Source organism: Rutidosis leptorrhynchoides, chromosome 10 (genome assembly GCF_046630445.1).
Source record: "Rutidosis leptorrhynchoides isolate AG116_Rl617_1_P2 chromosome 10, CSIRO_AGI_Rlap_v1, whole genome shotgun sequence".
In the NCBI taxonomy this organism is placed as follows: domain Eukaryota; kingdom Viridiplantae; phylum Streptophyta; class Magnoliopsida; order Asterales; family Asteraceae; genus Rutidosis; species Rutidosis leptorrhynchoides.
Window position 1 is genome coordinate 323,821,286 of NC_092342.1, and position 8,180 is coordinate 323,829,465.

Consider the following 8,180-nt stretch of genomic DNA (forward strand, 5'->3'; position numbering starts at 1 on the left):
CTTTTGTTTGCAAAATAATATTTATAATAATATGAGCATAAGTATAATAATAGTAATAATAATGCTAATAATAATAATAATAATAATAATAATAATAATAATAATAATAATAATAATAATAATCATAATAATAATAGTTTTAGATAAAAATAAAAATAATAATAATAATAATAATAATAATAATAATAATAATAATAATAATAATAATAATAATAATAATAATAATAATAATAATAATAATAAGAAGATAAAAACGATAGTTTTTATAAAGATACTATTTTTAATAAAAATGATAATTTTAGTAACATTTTACTAGTTATATATAATAATACTGATATTAATGCTAAATGAGAGTTCTAATATTAGTATTTGTAATAATGATACTTAGTGATATCACTAATGGTAATACTAGTTTTTAAGAAAAGAAAAAAAAATAGATTAAAATAATGATACTTTGTTAATGATAATAACTATAATAATAACAATTTACTTATTAATGATAATGATAATGATGATAATATGTTTAAATATAATAATACTAGTAGTTATAATAATATTTATAATTTTAATAATAATACTTATGTCATTACAAATAATAATTATAATAATTTTAATAATAATAATAATTATAATTATACCCGTAATATATTATACCTAATAAAGTACACGTTCGATTGCAGATATCCCCAAATCAGATCGAGGGTTCATCCCTTTCTTTTCTCACTCTATATTCCGATTCAAAATTAATCTCAAGAAATTGAAATCTTGCTTATCGATAATTTGATTTCTCATCTGATTCTTTACAGCTCAACAATCGGTTCAGTCTTCTTCCAATGTAATGATCTCCTCACACTTTGAATTGGATTTGATGGAATTTATTAGGATTAGTTCGGAGGATTTATTGATGATGATCAAGGATATCCCACTCTCATTATCGAATTGGCAAAATTCAGAATCAGATCTTTAAAAAAAATTTCTGAATCATTGTCGTCCTTCAGGTAATATCATAATTAAATGAATTTAATTTTCTTGTTTCAATTGTTTCTTTTCTCAAAGAGAATCAAGGTTATTATCTCTTTTGTGATTTGAAATACCTTTATTGTTAATGTTCACATCTATAATTTAAACTTATATAATTATGTGATATGAAATCGTTATATGAAATTTAGGGTTATCAGGTTTGAGTATAATTGCGTAATCTGTAATCTTTTGTTTGGTACAGTAGTAATCTAAGGGGTATTCAATCGGTGATAGTATTGTTCGATGGTAATAGATGATAATCAAGGTGAGTTTGTTCGACTTTTACAGAAATAGAAACGTATGTAAGAAGTTAGTTTGTTTGTATGATAATAGAAACATGTTGTAGCAGTAGTAGATCGATGTGGTGATTGTAATGGGTAATGTTCATGTAACAGTGAACACGAAGAAAAATTTTCAGGTTTTTCGTAGGTTAATGAATGATAAAAATTGGTGGTGATATTCGTTCAAACAGGAACAGACTGGCAGCAGTTTGATGAGGCTTGATTAACAGCTTGTTTTGAAACAAGGTGAGTGTTATGTAGCCTGTAAAAGAGCAGTAGTAATAAGAATAAAACAATATCACTATCTTTGTTATTTTTAACCATTATCATTGTATTTTGAAAAAAAATATATATATACATAGATATGAAAATATAAGCTGCATCTGCAGGCATTTAAATGGTGACCTGAATGGCGGTTTTCGATTGTTGAGACAGAATAGATCAATTGCAGCTACAGCAACAAGAGCAGAAGGTGAAGTGATGGTGACTCTTCGGTTATAATGGACGATGGATGTATGTTGAAGTGATGAGTTGATGGTGTTTCGTTATACACAGAAAAGGAGAGAAGAAAGAGTCGAATTGGGTGATGAAGTGGGAATTAAAATAATAGATGAATTATATGTAATATGTTAGTGGTAGTGGTTAGTTAGTTGGTAACTCATTAGCTGTAAATGAGTCGATTGTAGATAGTGGAGTTGGTTGTTTCGCAGGCATCATGTTGGGAGTAAAAGGAAACGAAACAGGGAAGCAGGAGGAAAAAAATAATGAACAAAACAGATAGAGATTACTTAGGATTCTACTTTCTATATATTTATAATTATATACCTCTTTTTTATACATGTTTATATATCTAATATTGCATATAGATTTATATAAACTGAATTTTATATATGTTATGTATTTATATATATATATTAGTAGTTGTATTATTTGTTTATTAAAATTTAACTAATATTAGTAATTATCAATGTATTAATGATATTGATTTATTAGCACTTATAATAATAATAATACTAATAACAATAATAGTCTTAATTTGAAAATGATAATAATAACATCATTATTTATAATACTAAGTTATATATCTCATACTATAACAATATTAATATTAATAGTAATAATACTAATTATTCTAATAGTATAAATAATAATAATACTGTTAGTAATAACCATACTATAATAATTTATATATAACAAGTTCATATTCATATATTATATATTTAAATTAGTATTAATAATACTAGTATTGATATTAATTACAGATAGTAATAACAATATTATTATATCAGCTGTAGTTATACTTGTATTGTATTATTACTTATGTAATATTTACTAATCATACAATATATAATTGAATATTCATACACTATATATATATATATATATATATATATATATATATATATATATATATATATATATATATATATAATGATAATATTTATACATAGAAATCCTATATATTTGATTGTAGATTTATTACAACATAATTATTTTATATTTTGTTTTACATATGAAATTCTAATATTTAACTTATATTCCCTGGTTTCAAATTATTATTATTATTATATATATATATATATATATATATATATATATATATATATATATTTACAAACAATTGTTCGTGAATCGTTGAAAATTGGTCAAAGGGTAATTTGAATTCATGAAAACAGTTCAAGAACTATTGAGACTCTACAATACAGACTTTGCTTATCGTGTCAGAAACATATAAAGATTAAGTTTAAATTTGGTCGAAAATTTCCGGGTCGTCACATTGTACATTAACGATTTTATAAACGGATATGTGTTGTCCAAGGGTTAGTAATATATGTGTTGTGCACTAACGGTTGTTATGAACACCAATGGGAAATTAGAGTACCATTCCTTTTACGATTGGTTAACCATGGATGTATGAATTGTGCATTAGCATACTTAATTATGAACTATATGCTTTTGTTATTGCTAGCTCAATGTGAATTGCGGTTATTGGTATATGCATAACGTTTTGCATGGTTGTCGAATTGCTAGCTTGTGTACGGTATTGTGTAAGTGTTTGCAAGTAGATATATTATATATGTGTATGTATAATTATTGCATTCACTAATCTTTGCTTACCCTCTCGTTGTTTACCTTTTTATAGGTTCAGTTGTGGACAAGGGTAAGGGCATTATTTTGGAGTAAAGTTCCCGCTTGTTGATAGGGGATGCCTTTTGAAAGTGTTAGCTTTTGGAGTTTCACCGAGGCTTGGGTAATTTAACCCCAAACACCATGCTCGTAATGTCGTTTGGTATTTAAACTTAATGTGGTCGAAACTCAAACTTTTGTATGAAACTCGTAAAACGGCCGATGTGGGCCCCGCTTTGTAAAACTTATATTATGTTTGAATCGTGTTAGTTTTACATATTGGAACTTGTTGTTAAAAGCGTTTCGTCTAAAGATGTCGGGAAGTGGCCGATCTTTTTCACGTTTAAAGACTTTTTGGACAGACCAGTTTGGCGCGGCGCGGCGCGCCATTTGCTGAACAGAGAATTTTTATTTTTTTTTTGTGATATTTCGAGCGGATTTGTTCGTGGTTTGGTTTGGGTTGTTACAAGTGGTATCAGAGCATGGTCTAAGGGATTTAGGCGACTTGAGATAGGTGCCTAGACTTAGACTTTATTGTGTGTACGCTTTATGCGGGATTTGTAGGACTTTGGGTCTAATCGGGAATTGTTAGTACTTTGGTTTATGTGAACTAACCTTGTTCTAATGGTTTTGTGTTGTGTTTAGCAATCATCAAGCGAGATGGACGTGGTACTAGCAAGTTAATGCGACGTGCTCGTGTAACAATGATTAGCTACCGTTGTTACGGGTGCAAATCGTGTCAAACAAGTAATGTACGACGATTGTCGAGCAAGGTGGAGTAGTGTGGTGTATATGTATATACATATGTGTTAAGTCCTTTCGTTTCGTTGTTTAAATCTTTTCCGTTTTATAGAATGAAGATGAGAAATGGACACGACACCAATGATGGAAGTACGAATGAGGACGTTGAGTTCACGGCCAAAGTTGAGAGGCCATCTTTAAACGTCAAAAGGCGGAGTTCCTCGAGGATGTTAAGAAAATGTTTCTAGATACGATTGACGAGCAATTATTCAATGTAGTCAAGGAGCAAGTGAAGGCCGTTCTTCAAGAGGATAATGTGGGGAGACGGGACTTCTTCTATAAGAATTTCAAGGACTCTCAACCTCCCACCTTCGATGGTGAACGGGACCCACTTAATGTAGTGACCCGAATTTTTCCATGTTTATATATATTAATTGAGATTGATATTTATATGATTAAATGTTTCCAACATATTAAGCAATCAAACTTGTTAAGACTTGTTTAATTGAAATATGTTTCATATAGACAATTGACCACCCAAGTTGACCGGTGATTCACGAACGTTAAAACTTGTAAAAACTATATGATGACATATATATGGATATATATATATATTTAACATGATACTATGATAAGTAAACATATCATTAAGTATATTAACAATGAGCTACATATGTAAAAACAAGACTACTAACTTAATGATTTTTAAACGAGACATATATGTAACGATTATCGTTGTAAAGACATTTAATGGATATATATCATATTAAGAGATATTCATACATGATAATATCATGATAATATAATAATTTAAAATCTCATTTGATATTATAAACATTGGGTTAACAACATTTAACAAGATCGTTAACCTAAAGGTTTCAAAACAACACTTACATGTAACGACTAACGATGACTTAACGACTCAGTTAAAATGTATATACATGTAGTGTTTTAATATGTATTTATACACTTTTGAAAGACTTCAATACACTTATCAAAATACTTCTACTTAACAAAAATGCTTACAATTACATCCTCGTTCAGTTTCATCAACAATTCTACTCGTATGCACCCGTATTCGTACTCGTACAATACACAGCTTTTAGATGTATGTACTATTGGTATATACACTCCAATGATCAGCTCTTAGCAGCCCATGTGAGTCACCTAACACATGTGGGAACCATCATTTGGCAACTAGCATGAAATATCTCATAAAATTACAAAAATATGAGTAATCATTCATGACTTATTTACATGAAAACAAAATTACATATCCTTTATATCTAATCCATACACCAACGACCAAAAAAACCTAAAAACACTTTCATTCTTCAATTTTCTTCATCTAATTGATCTCTCTCAAGTTCTATCTTCAAGTTCTAAGTGTTCTTCATAAATTCCAAAAGTTCTAGTTTCATAAAATCAAGAATACTTTCAAGTTTGCTAGCTCACTTCCAATCTTGTAAGGTGATCATCCAACCTCAAGAAATCTTTGTTTCTTATAGTAGGTTATCATTCTAATACAAGGTAATAATCATATTCAATCTTTGGTTCAATTTCTATAACTATAACAATCTTATTTCAAGTGATGATCTTACTTGAACTTGTTTTCGTGTCATGATTCTGCTTCAAGAACTTCGAGCCATCCAAGGATCCGTTGAAGCTAGATCCATTTTTCTCTTTTCCAGTAGGTTTATCCAAGGAATTTAAGGTAGTAATGATGTTCATAACATCATTCGATTCATACATATAAAGCTATCTTATTCGAAGGTTTAAACTTGTAATCACTAGAACATAGTTTAGTTAATTCTAAAATTGTTCGCAAACAAAAGTTAATCCTTCTAACTTGACTTTTAAAATCAACTAAACACATGTTCTATATCTATATGATATGCTAACTTAATGATTTAAAACCTGGAGACACGAAAAACACCGTAAAACCGGATTTACGCCGTCGTAGTAACACCGCGGGCTGTTTTGGGTTAGTTAATTAAAAACTATGATAAACTTTGATTTAAAAGTTGTTATTCTGAGAAAATGATTTTTATTATGAACATGAAACTATATCCAAAAATTATGGTTAAACTCAAAGTGGAAGTATGTTTTCTAAAATGGTCATCTAGACGTCGTTCTTTCAACTGAAATGACTACCTTTACAAAAACGACTTGTAACTTATTTTTTTAACTATAAACCTATACTTTTTCTGTTTAGATTCATAAAATAGAGTTCAATATGAAACCATAGCAATTTTATTCACTCAAAACGGATTTAAAATGAAGTAGTTATGGGTAAAACAAGATTGGATAATTTTTCTCATTTTAGCTACGTGAAAATTGGTAACAAATCTATTCCAACCATAACTTAATCAACTTGTATTGTATATTATGTAATATTGAGATACCATAGACACGTATACAATGTTTCGACCTATCATGTCGACACATCTATATATATTTCGGAACAACCATAGACACTCTATATGTGAATGTTGGAGTTAGCTATACAGGGTTGAGGTTGATTCCAAAATATATATAGTTTGAGTTGTGATCAATACTGAGATACGTATACACTGGGTCGTGGATTGATTCAAGATAATATTTATCGATTTATTTCTGTACATCTAACTGTGGACAACTAGTTGTAGGTTACTAACGAGGACAGCTGACTTAATAAACTTAAAACATCAAAATATATTAAAAGTGTTGTAAATATATTTTGAACATACTTTGATATATATGTATATATTGTTATAGGTTCGTGAATCAACCAGTGGCCAAGTCTTACTTCCCGACGAAGTAAAAATCTGTGAAAGTGAGTTATAGTCCCACTTTTAAAATCTAATATTTTTGGGATGAGAATACATGCAGGTTTTATAAATGATTTACAAAATAGACACAAGTACGTGAAACTACATTCTATGGTTGAATTATCGAAATCGAATATGCCCCTTTTTATTAAGTCTGGTAATCTAAGAATTAGGGAACATACACCCTAATTGACGCGAATCCTAAAGATAGATCTATTGGGCCTAACAAACCCCATCCAAAGTACCAGATGCTTTAGTACTTCGAAATTTATATCATATCCGAAGGGTGTCCCGGAATGATGGGGATATTCTTATATATGCATCTTGTTAATGTCGGTTACCAGGTGTTCACCATATGAATGATTTTTATCTCTATGTATGGGGTGTATATTGAAATATGAAATCTTGTGGTCTATTATTATGATTTGATATATATAGGTTAAACCTATAACTCACCAATATTTTTGTTGACGTTTTAAGCAATGTTTATTCTCAGGTGATTATTAAGAGCTTCCGCTGTTGCATACTTAAATAAGGACGAGATTTGGAGTCCATGCTTGTATGATATTGTGTAAAAACTGCATTCAAGAAACTTATTTTGTTGTAACATATTTGTATTGTAAACCATTATGTAATGGTCGTGTGTAAACAGGATATTTTAGATTATCATTATTTGATAATCTACGTAAAGCTTTTTAAACCTTTATTGATGAAATAAAGGTTATGGTTTGTTTTAAAATGAATGCAGTCTTTGAAAAACGTCTCATATAGAGGTCAAAACCTCGCAACGAAATCAATTAATATGGAACGTTTTTAATCAATAAGAACAGGACATTTCACTTAAGAGTTCCCGTTGGATCTCCGATATGGAGGGGGCTTTTCGTACGTGTGAATGCCCTATTGATAAAAAGACGAGATATGGTTGTAGCATGTTAAGAGGTGATGCTAAATTGTGGTGGGACGCGAAGATCCGACTTTATGGCGAAGAACAATGCATGGAGTTCACATGGGATGAATTCAAGGCGGAGTTTTTCAATGAATACCGAACTTCGTCCGATCTTACAAGGCTTAAGGATGAACTACGTTCCTTGAGGCAAGGGTCGATGGATTTGAACACTCTCAAATCCGTGTTTTTGTCCAAGACCCAATTTTGCCCGGAGTATGTCGGGAATGATAAAATGTTGAAAGAAGATTTCTATCA